Below are 14,174 nucleotides of genomic sequence, written 5' to 3'. Positions count from 1 at the left end.
CATTAAAGATGTTATGGTGGGGTTCCCTGCGCCTGCTGGTCTGAATGAGTCTATGACTATGGCTGTTCAGATTGATCGGCGTTTACGGGAGCGCAAACCTGTGCATCATTTGGCGGTGTCGTCTGAACCGTCACCTGAGATAATGCAATGTGATAGAATTCAGTCCAGAAGTGAACGGCAAAAGTATAGGCGGAAAAAAGGGTTGTGCTTTTATTGTGGTGATTCAGCTCATGTTATATCAGCATGCTCTAAACGCACAAAAAAGGTTGATAAGTCTGTTGCCATTAGTACTTTACAGTCTAAGTTCATTCTGTCTGTGACTCTGATTTGTTCATTGTCATCCATTTCCGTCGATGCCTATGTGGATTCAGGCGCTGCCCTGAGTCTTATGGATTGGTCATTTGCCAATCGCTGTGGGTTTAATCTGGAGCCTCTGGAAGTCCCTATTCCTTTGAAGGGAATTGACTCTACACCTTTGGCTATGAATAAACCTCAGTACTGGACACAAGTGACCATGCGTATGACTCCCGTTCATCAGGAGGTGATTCGCTTCCTGGTACTGTATAATTTGCATGATGTTCTAGTACTTGGTCTGCCATGGTTACAAACTCATAATCCAGTCCTTGACTGGAAATCAATGTCTGTGTTAAGCTGGGGTTGTCAGGGGGTTCATGATGATGCACCTCCGATTTCTATCGCTTCATCTACTCCTTCTGAGATTCCTGTGTTTTTGTCTGATTATCGGGATGTTTTTGAGGAGCCTAAGCTCAGTTCGCTTCCTCCTCACAGGGATTGCGATTGTGCTATAAATTTAATTCCAGGCAGTAAATTTCCTAAAGGTCGTTTGTTCAATCTGTCAGTGCCAGAGCATACTGCTATGCGGGATTATGTTAAGGAGTCCTCCCTTTGGGAGCAGGTTTTTTTTTCGTGGCCAAAAAAGATGGTTCCTTGAGGCCTTGTATAGATTATCGTCTTTTGAATAAGATTGAATAAGATTACCGTAAAATATCAGTATCCTTTGCCATTGTTGACTGATTTGTTTGCTCGCATTAAGGGGGCTAAATGGTTCACTAAGATTGATCTTCGGGGTGCGTATAATCTTATACGAATAAAGCAAGGTGATGAGTGGAAAACCGCATTTAATACGCCTGAGGGCCATTTTGAGTATTTGGTAATGCCTTTTGGACTTTCTAATGCTCCTTCAGTCTTCCAGTCCTTTATGCACGATATTTTCCGTGAATATCTGGATAAATTTATGATTGTGTATTTGGATGATATTTTGGTTTTTTCTGATGACTGGGAGTCTCATGTTCAGCAGGTCAGGAAGGTGTTTCAGGTCCTGCGGGCCAATTCCTTGTTTGTAAAAGGCTCAAAGTGTCTCTTTGGAGTCCAGAAGATTTCTTTCTTGGGGTATATTTTTTCCCCTTCTACTATTGAGATGGATCCCGTCAAGGTTCAGGCTATTTGTGACTGGACGCAGCCTACATCTCTTAAGAGTCTACAGAAGTTCTTGGGCTTTGCTAATTTCTATCGTCGTTTTATAACTAATTTTTCTAGTGTTGTTAAGCCTTTGACGGATTTGACTAAGAAGGGTGCTGATGTTGCTAATTGGTCTCCTGCGGCTGTGGAGGCCTTTCAGGAACTTAAGCGCCGGTTTTCTTCTGCTCCTGTGTTGCGTCAGCCAGATGTTTCGCTCCCTTTTCAGGTTGAGGTTGATGCTTCCGAGATTGGAGCGGGGGCGGTTTTGTCACAGAGAAGCTCCGATGGCTCAGTGATGAAGCAATGCGCGTTTTTTTCTAGAAAGTTTTCGCCGGCTGAGCGGAATTATGATGTTGGTAATCGGGAACTTTTGGCCATGAAGTGGGCATTTGAGGAGTGGCGTCATTGGCTAGAGGGTGCTAGACATCGTGTGGTGGTCTTGACTGATCACAAAAATTTGATTTACCTTGAGTCTGCCAGGCGTCTGAATCCTAGACAGGCTCGTTGGTCACTGTTTTTCTCTCGTTTCAATTTTGTGGTTTCATACCTGCCAGGTTCAAAGAATGTGAAGGCGGATGCTCTTTCTAGGAGTTTTGTGCCTGACTCCCTTGGAAATTCTGAGCCCTCTGGTATCCTTAGGGATGGGGTGATTTTGTCTGCTGTCTCCCCAGACTTGCGACGTGCTTTGCAGGAGTTTCAGGCGGGTAAACCTGATCGTTGTCCGCCTGAGAGACTGTTTGTTCCGGATAATTGGACCAGTAGAGTCATCTCCGAGGTCCATTCTTCTGCGTTGGCAGGTCATCCTGGAATATTTGGTACTAGAGACTTGGTGGCCAGGTCTTTTTGGTGGCCTTCCTTGTCGAGGGATGTGCGTTCTTTTGTGCAGTCTTGTGAGGTTTGCGCTCGGGCTAAGCCTTGCTGTTCTCGGGCCAGTGGATTGTTGTCACCTTTGCCTATCCCGAAGAGGCCTTGGACGCACATTTCCATGGACTTTATTTCGGATCTCCCTGTCTCTCAAAAAATGTCCGTCATCTGGGTTGTGTGTGATCGCTTTTCTAAAATGGTTCATCTGGTACCCTTGCCTAAGTTGCCTTCCTCCTCTGAGTTGGTCCCTCTGTTTTTTCAGAATGTGGTTCGTTTGCATGGGATTCCTGAGAACATCGTTTCTGACAGGGGATCCCAGTTTGTGTCTAGATTTTGGCGGACGTTCTGTGCTAAGATGGGCATTGATTTGTCCTTTTCGTCTGCATTCCATCCTCAGACGAATGGCCAGACTGAACGAACTAATCAGACCTTGGAAACTTATTTAAGGTGTTTTGTTTCTGCTGATCAGGATGACTGGGTTACCTTTTTGCCGCTGGCCGAGTTTGCCCTTAATAATCGGGCTAGTTCTGCTACCTTGGTTTCTCCTTTCTTTTGTAATTCGGGGTTTCATCCTCGTTTTTCCTCTGGTCAGGTGGAACCTTCTGCTTGTCCTGGAGTGGACATGGTGGTGGATAGGTTGCATCGGATTTGGAGTCATGTGGTGGACAATTTGAAGTTGTCCCAGGAGAAGGCTCAGCAGTTTGCTAATCGCCGTCGCCGCGTGGGTCCTCGACTTCTTGTTGGTGACTTGGTATGGTTGTCTTCTCGTTTTGTCCCTATGAAGGTCTCTTCTCCTAAGTTCAAGCCTCGGTTCATCGGTCCCTATAGGATCTTGGAAATTCTTAACCCTGTGTCGTTTCGTTTGGATCTCCCGGCATCGTTTGCTATTCATAATGTGTTCCATCGGTCGTTGTTGCGGAAGTATGAGGTACCTGTTGTTCCTTCGCTTGAGCCTCCTGCTCCAGTGCTGGTGGAGGGAGAGTTGGAGTATGTTGTGGAGAAGATCTTGGATTCTCGTGTTTCCAGACGGAAACTCCAGTATTTGGTCAAGTGGAAGGGTTATGGTCAGGAGGATAATTCTTGGGTGGTTGCCTCGGATGTTCATGCTGATGATTTGGTTCGCGCTTTTCATAGGGCTCATCCTGGTCGCCCTGGTGGTTCTCGTGAGGGTTCGGTGACCCCTCCTCAAGGGGGGGGTACTGTTGTGAGTTCTGTTTTTGGGCTCCCTCTGGTGGTTACTGATGGTACTGGGTGACTTGTCTTTCCTGGGTTTCTGGGTTCCACCTGTTCCATCAGCTTATGGGAGTTTCCTATTTAACCTGGCTTTGCTGGCATTTCCTCGCCGGTTATCAATGTATCCAGTGTGTCTTGTTACCTCTGCTCCCTACTCCTAGAACCTTCTGGACAAGCTAAGTTTGGATTTTCCTGTTTTGTGTTTTGCTTATTTGGTTTTTAGTCCAGCCTGCAGATATGTGATTCTCTGCTGCTGGTTGCTCTAGTGGGCTGAAATTGCTTTTCATGTACCATGAGTTGGCACATGAGTTCAAGTAATTTCAGGATGGTTTTTTGAAGGGTTTTTCGCTGACCGCGCAGTTCACTTTTGTATCCTCTGCTATCTAGCTTTAGCGGGCCTCATTTTGCTGAAACTGTTTTCATACTACGTATGTGCTTTCCTCTCATTTCACCGTCATTATATGTGGGGGGCTGCTATTTGCTGTGGGGTATTTCTCTGGAGGCAAGAGAGGTCTGTGTTTCTTCTGATAGGGGAAGTTAGATCTTCGGCTGGAGCGAGACGTCTAGGATCATCGTAGGCACGTTCCCCGGCTACTTTTATTTGTGTGTTAGGTTCAGGGTCGCGGTCAGCTCAGGTTCCATCGCCCTAGAGCTTGTTTGTATCTGTGCTTGTCTTTTTTGTGATCCCCTGCCATTGGGATCATGACACCAGGGAATCCAAACACACAGGGACAGAGTCAGGGGCAGGAAGAGAGGTATGAACAGACATGGGCAAAGTTAGCTAAACTCAACAGGAAAAATCAGGGTTTCACCAGAGCCAGCTACACATGCCATAGGCAGGAAATATAACTAACACTGGCTGCAGGATGTAGCACAGGTAAATAGAAGACCCCACACCGGAATGAGGCAGAGAAAGCTAACCCCTGACATGACCAGACTGAGAAAGGAGAGACAAGACCCAAAACCCGGTCTGGATCATGAGACTCAGACTGAGTTATTCTCCACTTTCCTGCTCTGGTTCACCCCTTGCACAATTGTTCTTCACTTTCCCGCACTGGTTCAGCACTTGCACAATCGTTCTTTGCTTTTCTGCTCCGACTCAGCTCAATCACAGTTTTTCTTTTATTTCCTGCACTGGTTCATCACATTTCCAGTTATTCTTCATTTTCCTGCACTGGTTCAGCACTTGCACAATTGTTCTCCACTTTCCTGCACTGGTTCGGCACTTGCACAATTGTTCTCCACTTTCCTGCACTGGTTCGGCACTTGCACAATTGTTCTTCATTTTCCTACACTAGTTACATAGTTACATAGTTATTAAGGTTGAAGGAAGACTAAGGCTACGTTCAGATTAGCGTTTCCCAACGCTGCGTCGGGAAACGCAGTGGCGACGCACGCGTCATGCGCCCCTATGTTTAACATGGGGGATGCATGTGTTTTTCTCGTTGCGTTTTCCGACATGTGCGTCGTTTTCGACGCTAGCGTCGGACGCAAGAAAATGCAACAAGTTGCATTTTTCTTGCGTCCGATTTTCGTCAAAAAACGACGCACGCGTCGAAAAACGCAGCGTTTTTGCGTGCGTCGTGCGTTGCGTCGCCGACGCAGCGGCGCGCAACGCTAATCTGAACGTAGTCTTAGTCCATCTAGTTCACCCCATAGCCTAACCTAACATGCCCTAACATGTTGATCCAGAGGAAGGCAAAAAAAACCCATGTGGCAAAGAGTAAGCTCCACATTGGGGAAAAAAATTCCTTCCCGACTCCACATACGGCAATCAGACTAGTTCCCTGGATCAACGCCCTATCAAGGAATCTAGTGTATATACCCTGTAACATTATACTTTTCCAGAAAGGTATCCAGTCCCCTCTTAAATTTAAGTAATGAATCACTCATTACAACATCATACGGCAGAGAGTTCCATAGTCTCACTGCTCTTACAGTAAAGAATCCGCGTCTGTTATTATGCTTAAACCTTTTTTCCTCCAAACGCAGAGGATGCCCCCTTGTCCTTGTTTCAGGTCTATGATTAAAAAGATCATCAGAAAGGTCTTTGTACTGTCCCCTCATATATTTATACATTAACATAAGATCACCCCTTAGTCTTCGTTTTTCCAAACTAAATAGCCCCAAGTGTAATAACCTATCTTGGTATTGCAGACCCCCCAGTCCACTAATAACCTTGGTCGCTCTTCTCTGCACCCGCTCTAGTTCAGCTATGTCTTTCTTATACACCGGAGACCAGAACTGTGCACAGTATTCTAAGTGTGGTCGCACTAGTGACTTGTATAGAGGTAAAATTATATTCTCCTCATGAGCATCTATGCCTCTTTTACTGCATCCCATTATTTTATTTGCCTTTGTAGCAGCTGCCTGACACTGGCCACTGAATATGAGTTTGTCATCCACCCATACACCCAGGTCTTTTTCATTGACGGTTTTGCCCAGAGTTTTAGAATTAAGCACATAATTATACATCTTATTACTTCTACCCAAGTGCATGACCTTACATTTATCCCCATTAAAGCTCATTTGCCATTTATTAGCCCAAGCTTCTAGTTTACATAAATCATCCTGTAATATAAATTTGTCCTCCCCTGTATTGATTACACTGTAGAGTTTAGTGTCATCTGCAAATATTGAAATTCTACTCTGAATGCCCCCTACAAGGTCATTAATAAATATGTTAAAAAGAAGAGGCCCCAATACTGACCCCTGTGGTACCCCACTGCTAACCGCGACCCAGTCCGAGTGTGCTCCATTAATAACCACCCTTTGTTATTTGTTAAAACATACTCAGAAGGGAGGTAAGAACATTTCTAAAACAATCCACAGTGAGGAGATTGGAACAAAACAAAATCCTCTAAACTGCATGCTCGCAAACGCCAGAAGCCTGACAAACAAGATGGAAGAACTAGAAGCAGAAATATCTACAGGTAACTTTGACATAGTGGGAATAACCGAGACATGGTTAGATGAAAGCTATGACTGGGCAGTTAACTTACAGGGTTACAGTCTGTTTAGAAAGGATCGTAAAAATCGGAGAGGAGGAGGGGTTTGTCTCTATGTAAAGTCTTGTCTAAAGTCCACTTTAAGGGAGGATATTAGCGAAGGGAATGAGGATGTCGAGTCCATATGGGTTGAAATTCATGGAGGGAAAAATGGTAACAAAATTCTCATTGGGGTCTGTTACAAACCCCCAAATATAACAGAAAGCATGGAAAGTCTACTTCTAAAGCAGATAGATGAAGCTGCAACCCATAATGAGGTCCTGGTTATGGGGGACTTTAACTACCCGGATATTAACTGGGAAACAGAAACCTGTGAAACCCATAAAGGCAACAGGTTTCTGCTAATAACGAAGAAAAATTATCTTTCACAATTGGTGCAGAATCCAACCAGAGGAGCAGCACTTTTAGACCTAATACTATCTAATAGACCTGACAGAATAACAAATCTGCAGGTGGTCGGGCATTTAGGAAATAGCGACCACAATATTGCGCAGTTTCACCTGTCTTTCACTAGGGGGACTTGTCAGGGAGTCACAAAAACATTGAACTTTAGGAAGGCAAAGTTTGACCAGCTTAGAGATGCCCTTAATCTGGTAGACTGGGACAATATCCTCAGAAATGAGAATACAGATAATAAATGGGAAATGTTTAAGAACATCCTAAATAGGCAGTGTAAGCGGTTTATACCTTGTGGGAATAAAAGGACTAGAAATAGGAAAAACCCAATGTGGCTAAACAAAGAAGTAAGACAGGCAATTAACAGTAAAAAGAAAGCATTTGCACTACTAAAGCAGGATGGCACCATTGAAGCTCTAAAAAACTATAGGGAGAAAAATACTTTATCTAAAAAACTAATTAAAGCTGCCAAAAAGGAAACAGAGAAGCACATTGCTAAGGAGAGTAAAACTAATCCCAAACTGTTCTTCAACTATATCAATAGTAAAAGAATAAAAACTGAAAATGTAGGCCCCTTAAAAAATAGTGAGGAAAGAATGGTTGTAGATGACGAGGAAAAAGCTAACATATTAAACACCTTCTTCTCCACGGTATTCACGGTGGAAAATGAAATGCTAGAGGAAATCCCAAGAAACAATGAAAACCCTATATTAAGGGTCACCAATCTAACCCAAGAAGAGGTGCGAAACCGGCTAAATAAGATTAAAATAGATAAATCTCCGGGTCCGGATGGCATACACCCACGAGTACTAAGAGAACTAAGTAATGTAATAGATAAACCATTATTTCTTATTTTTAGTGACTCTATAGCGACAGGGTCTGTTCCGCAGGACTGGCGCATAGCAAATGTGGTGTCAATATTCAAAAAGGGCTCTAAAAGTGAACCTGGAAATTATAGGCCAGTAAGTCTAACCTCTATTGTTGGTAAAATATTTGAAGGGTTTCTGAGGGATGTTATTCTGGATTATCTCAATGAGAATAACTGTTTAACTCCATATCAGCATGGGTTTATGAGAAATCGCTCCTGTCAAACCAATCTAATCAGTTTTTATGAAGAGGTAAGCTATAGGCTGGACCACGGTGAGTCATTGGACGTGGTATATCTCGATTTTTCCAAAGCGTTTGATACCGTGCCGCACAAGAGGTTGGTACACAAAATGAGAATGCTTGGTCTGGGGGAAAATGTGTGTAAATGGGTTAGTAACTGGCTTAGTGATAGAAAGCAGAGGGTGGTTATAAATGGTATAGTCTCTAACTGGGTCGCTGTGACCAGTGGGGTACCGCAGGGGTCAGTATTGGGACCTGTTCTCTTCAACATATTCATTAATGATCTGGTAGAAGGTTTACACAGTAAAATATCGATATTTGCAGATGATACAAAACTATGTAAAGCAGTTAATACAAGAGAAGATAGTATTCTGCTACAGATGGATCTGGATAAGTTGGAAACTTGGGCTGAAAGGTGGCAGATGAGGTTTAACAATGATAAATGTAAGGTTATACACATGGGAAGAAGGAATCAATATCACCATTACACACTGAACGGGAAACCACTGGGTAAATCTGACAGGGAGAAGGACTTGGGGATCCTAGTTAATGATAAACTTACCTGGAGCAGCCAGTGCCAGGCAGCAGCTGCCAAGGCAAACAGGATCATGGGGTGCATTAAAAGAGGTCTGGATACACATGATGAGAGCATTATACTGCCTCTGTACAAATCCCTAGTTAGACCGCACATGGAGTACTGTGTCCAGTTTTGGGCACCGGTGCTCAGGAAGGATATAATGGAACTAGAGAGAGTACAAAGGAGGGCAACAAAATTAATAAAGGGGATGGGAGAACTACAATACCCAGATAGATTAGCGAAATTAGGATTATTTAGTCTAGAAAAAAGACGACTGAGGGGCGATCTAATAACCATGTATAAGTATATAAGGGGACAATACAAATATCTCGCTGAGGATCTGTTTATACCAAGGAAGGTGACGGGCACAAGGGGGCATTCTTTGCGTCTGGAGGAGAGAAGGTTTTTCCACCAACATAGAAGAGGATTCTTTACTGTTAGGGCAGTGAGAATCTGGAATTGCTTGTCTGAGGAGGTGGTGATGGCGAACTCAGTCGAGGGGTTCAAGAGAGGCCTGGATGTCTTCCTGGAGCAGAACAATATTGTATCATACAATTATTAGGTTCTGTAGAAGGACGTAGATCTGGGTATTTATTATGATGGAATATAGGCTGAACTGGATGGACAAATGTCTTTTTTCGGCCTTACTAACTATGTTACTATGTTACTATGTTACTATGTTTCCTATCCCTGAGCCAGCTCTTAACCCACTTACACATATTTTCCCCTATCCCCATTATTCTCATTTTATGTATCAACCTTTTGTGTGGCACCGTATCAAAAGCTTTTGAAAAGTCCATATACACTACATCTACTGGGTTCCCTTGGTCCAGTCCGGAACTTACCTCTTCATAGAAACTGATCAGATTAGTCTGACATGAACGGTCCCTAGTAAACCCGTGCTGATACTGGGTCATGAGGTTATTCCTCTTCAGATACTCCAGTATAGCGTCCCTTAGAATGCCCTCCAGGATTTTACCCACAGTAGAGGTGAAGCTTACTGGCCTATAATTTCCGAGTTCAGTTTTTGACCCCTTTTTGAATATTGGCACCACATTTGCTATACGCCAGTCCTGTGGTACAGACCCTGTTATTATGGAGTCTTTAAAGATTAAAAATAATGGTCTATCAATGACTGTATTTTAGTGATTTTTAGACGCCGCCGCACTTTCTGCTGGGTTAAGCAGGTGACATTTAATTGGGAATTTTTATCACTAGTCATTTTGTCGCCATGGGATTTTCTTGCGTAAATACTGATGAAAAAAAGTCATTTAGCATATTGGCTTTTTCCTCATCCTCATCCACCATTTCACCCAGACTATTTTTAGAGGGGCCAACACTATCATTTTTTAGTTTCTTAATATTTACGTAATTAAAGAATATTTTAGGATTATTTTTACTCTCTCTGGCAATGAGTCTCTCTGTCTCAATCTTTGCTGCCTTGATTTGCTTTTTACAGACTTTATTTAATTTTCTATATTTATTTAATGCCTCCTCACTACCTACTTCCTTTAATTCTCTAAATGCTTTTTTTTGTCCCTTATTGCGCCCCTTACAGCTCTATTTAGCCATATTGGTTTCCTCCTATTTCTAGTATGTTTATTCCCATACGGTATATACTGTGCACAGGTCCTATCCAGGATGCTAATAAACGTCTCCCATTTTCTTTTCTCCCAACCCTTATATTTGATATGCGGTCTGGCCTGTTGGTCAATATTAGGTCTAGCAGTGCCCCCCTTCTTGTTGGGTCCTGAACCAGTTGTGAAACATAATTGTCTCTCATAGTTGTCAAAAACCGATTACCTTTGCTGGAACTGCAGGTTTCTGTTCCCCAATCTATTTCAGGGTAGTTGAAGTCCGCCATAATAGTTCAGCACTTGCACAATTGTTCTTCACTTTCCCGCACTGGTTCAGCACTTGCACAATTGTTCTTCACTTTCCTGCACTGGTTCAGCACTTGCACAATTGTTCTTCACTTTCCCGCACTGGTTCAGCACTTGCACAATTGTTCTTCACTTTCCTGCACTGGTTCGGCACTTGCACAATTGTTCTTCACTTTCGTGCACTTGTTCAGCACTTGCACAATTGTTCTTCACTTTTCCGCACTGGTTCAGCACTTGCACAATTGTTCTTCACTTTCCTGCACTTGTTCAGCACTTGCACAATTGTTCTTCACTTTCCCGAACTGATTCAGCACTTGCACAATTGTTCTTCACTTTCCTGCACCAATTCAGCACTTGCACAATTGTTCTTCACTTTCCTGCACTGGTTCAGCACTTGCACAATTGTTCTTCACTTTCCTGCACTTGTTCAGCACTTGCACAATTGTTCTTCACTTTCCCGCACTGGTTCAGCACTTGCACAATTGTTCTTCACTTTCCTGCACTGGTTCGGCACTTGCACAATTGTTCTTCACTTTCGTGCACTTGTTCAGCACTTGCACAATTGTTCTTCACTTTCCTGCACTGGTTCAGCACTTGCACAATTGTTCTTCACTTTCCCGCACTGATTCAGCACTTGCACAATTGTTCTTCACTTTCCTGCACCGATTCAGCACTTGCACAATTGTTCTTCACTTTCCTGCACTGGTTCAGCACTTGCACAATTGTTCTTCACTTTCCTGCACTTGTTCAGCACTTGCACAATTGTTCTTCACTTTCCCGCACCGGTTCAGCACTTGCACAATTGTTCTTCACTTTCCTGCACTGGTTCAGCACTTGCACAATTGTTCTTCACTTTCTTGCACTGGTTCAGCACTTGCACAATTGTTCTTCACTTTCCTGCACTGGTTCGGCACTTGCACAATTGTTCTTCACTTTCTTGCACTGGTTCAGCACTTACACAATTGTTCTTCACTTCCGTGCACTTGCTCAGCATTTGCACAATTGTTCTTCATTTTCGTGCACTGGTTCAGCACTTGCACAATTGTTCTTCACTTTCCCGCACTGGTTCAGCACTTACACAATTGTTCTTCATTTTCGTGCACTGGTTCAGCACTTGCATAATTGTTCTTCACTTTCCCGCACTGGTTCAGCACTTGCACAATTGTTCTTCACTTTCCTGCACTTGTTCAGCACTTGCACAATTGTTCTTCACTTTCTTGCACTGGTTCAGCACTTACACAATTGTTCTTCATTTTCGTGCACTGGTTCAGCACTTGCACAATTGTTCTTCACTTTCCCGCACTGGTTCAGCACTTGCACAATTGTTCTTCATTTTCGTGCACTGGTTCAGCACTTACACAATTGTTCTTCATTTTCGTGCACTGGTTCAGCACTTGCACAATTGTTCTTCACTTTCTTGCACTGGTTCAGCACTTGCACAATTGTTCTTCACTTTCCCGCACTTGTTCAGCACTTGCACAATTGTTCTTCACTTTCTTGCACTGGTTCAGCACTTGCACAATTGTTCTTCACTTTCCTGCACTGGTTCAGCACTTGCACAATTGTTCTTCACTTCCTTGCACTGGTTCAGCACTTGCACAATTGTTCTTCATTTCCTTGCACTTGTTCAGCACTTGCACAATTGTTCTTCATTTTCGTGCACTTGTTCAGCACTTGCACAATTGTTGTCCGCTTTCTTGCACTGGTTCGGTACTTGCACAATTGTTCTTCACTTTCGTGCACTTGTTCAGCACTTGCACAATTGTTCTTCACTTTCTTGCACTGGTTCAGCACTTGCACAATTGTTCTTCACTTTCCCGCACTTGTTCAGCACTTGCACAATTGTTCTTCACTTCCTTGCACTTGTTCAGCACTTGCACAATTGTTCTTCACTTCCTTGCACTTGTTCAGCACTTGCACAATTGTTATTCACTTCCTTGCACTGGTTCGGCACTTGCACAATTGTTCTTCACTTTCCCGCACTGGTTCAGCACTTGCACAATTGTTCTTCACTTTCCCGCACTGGTTCAGCACTTGCACAAATGTTCTTCACTTCCTTGCACTTGTTCAGCACTTGCACAATTGTTATTCACTTTCGTGCACTTGTTCAGCACTTGCACAATTTTTCTCCGCTTTCTTGCACTGGTTCGGCACTTGCACAATTGTTCTTCACTTCCTTGCACTGGTTCAGCATTTGCACAATTGTTCTTCACTTTACGTCCAACCTCTACAACCAGGGCCAATGCTAGAAGCTAGATAAGTACAATAACAATAGCTGCAGTAGAAATTAATGTGCACACCACGTAATACTGTTGTGTAATATAGGAGGACAGCTGTATACAGTGCCAATGCTATAGCTTAGAGATTGAAACTCATGTATGATCTTTACCCCTTAGCCCCACTGTGAGATGCCTCTCACTTAGCCAGGACAGACCTCCTTCTATGCATCAATAAAGGGCAAACTCCCCAAAATATGTCTGTCAATGGTTTGTCTGGTTTGTCTTCTTATCCTAAGGTGACCAGCAAGAGCGGAGTTATGGGGTTCCTCTAGAACTCGCTGACAGAACTGAGGAGGAACCAAACAATTTTTGGATGGGAATATCGTAAAGAGCTAACTCTTGGAGTCTACAAGACAAAGGGAAAAGGGAGACACTAGAACTTCGGCGAGAGTAGGGAGTGGCTTGGTTCTATCAAGACACCGGTGAAAAAGACCCTGGTGGACCTATCTAGGCTTGCATAAGATTGATCTTCCTATAGAGTGTTCATCTATCAAGTTGCCATGGCTCGAGATCGAGACCAATACTGGTAAATAAATAAAATAAGAAGACCAAGACGAGATGTCACTGAGAAAGAGTACTGTGCCTACTATGCACTTACCAGTCACTTGATCGTGAGAAGCAACGTGTCTAAAGTCACACACATTAGTGTCAATATACTAGAATGTGTTTATACCAATAGATCCTATTCTTAATTAAGGCCTCGTGGTGTTAATGTTTTGGAGGTTGTGTACCGAGAACGATTCCCTCTGTTTGAGCAGTCTCACATGATGGCCACCTCCCCAAGGTCTTGGTACCTGTTCTATATCCTGGAACCTAAGCTGGGAGACTGTGCATCTCGTTTCTCTAAAATGGCGTGGAACTGGTGGCCATATCATACCCCATTGTGGTGGATAACCAGAATGCCCAGAATTTATCAGATATCTCCCCTATTCTTGTCTGTCTTCAAGAGTCACCAATGTTTTAATTTTTTAATAACCCAAAAGACAATAAATAAAATAAACAATATCCTATCTGGAAAAAATATATAGAAATGTACACAAACTTTTCCCTTTTTTTGTGTATAAAATAAATACTAACAATATAAATATATACAGTGTCTTGAAAAAGTTTTCATACCCTGTGAACATTTCCACATTTGTTCACGTTACCCCCCACAAATGTAAGTGTGTTTTATATGGATTTTATGTGATATAGCAACACAAAGTAGCAAGTATTTGTAATCTGACTCCATAACTAGGCTGCAAGTGTGGGGCTGCGCTATGTATCATACGGCTATGCACCACCACCCACAGAATCGAGAAAGAGCTTTCAATCTGTCAATCGTCATGGTATGGCCATTCTGAGTTGG

The sequence above is a fragment of the Ranitomeya imitator genome, chromosome 1 (genome assembly GCF_032444005.1).
Source record: "Ranitomeya imitator isolate aRanImi1 chromosome 1, aRanImi1.pri, whole genome shotgun sequence".
In the NCBI taxonomy this organism is placed as follows: Eukaryota; Metazoa; Chordata; class Amphibia; order Anura; family Dendrobatidae; genus Ranitomeya; species Ranitomeya imitator.
The sequence above is the reverse complement of the archived record's forward strand: the minus strand, read 5'-3'. Positions refer to the sequence as shown.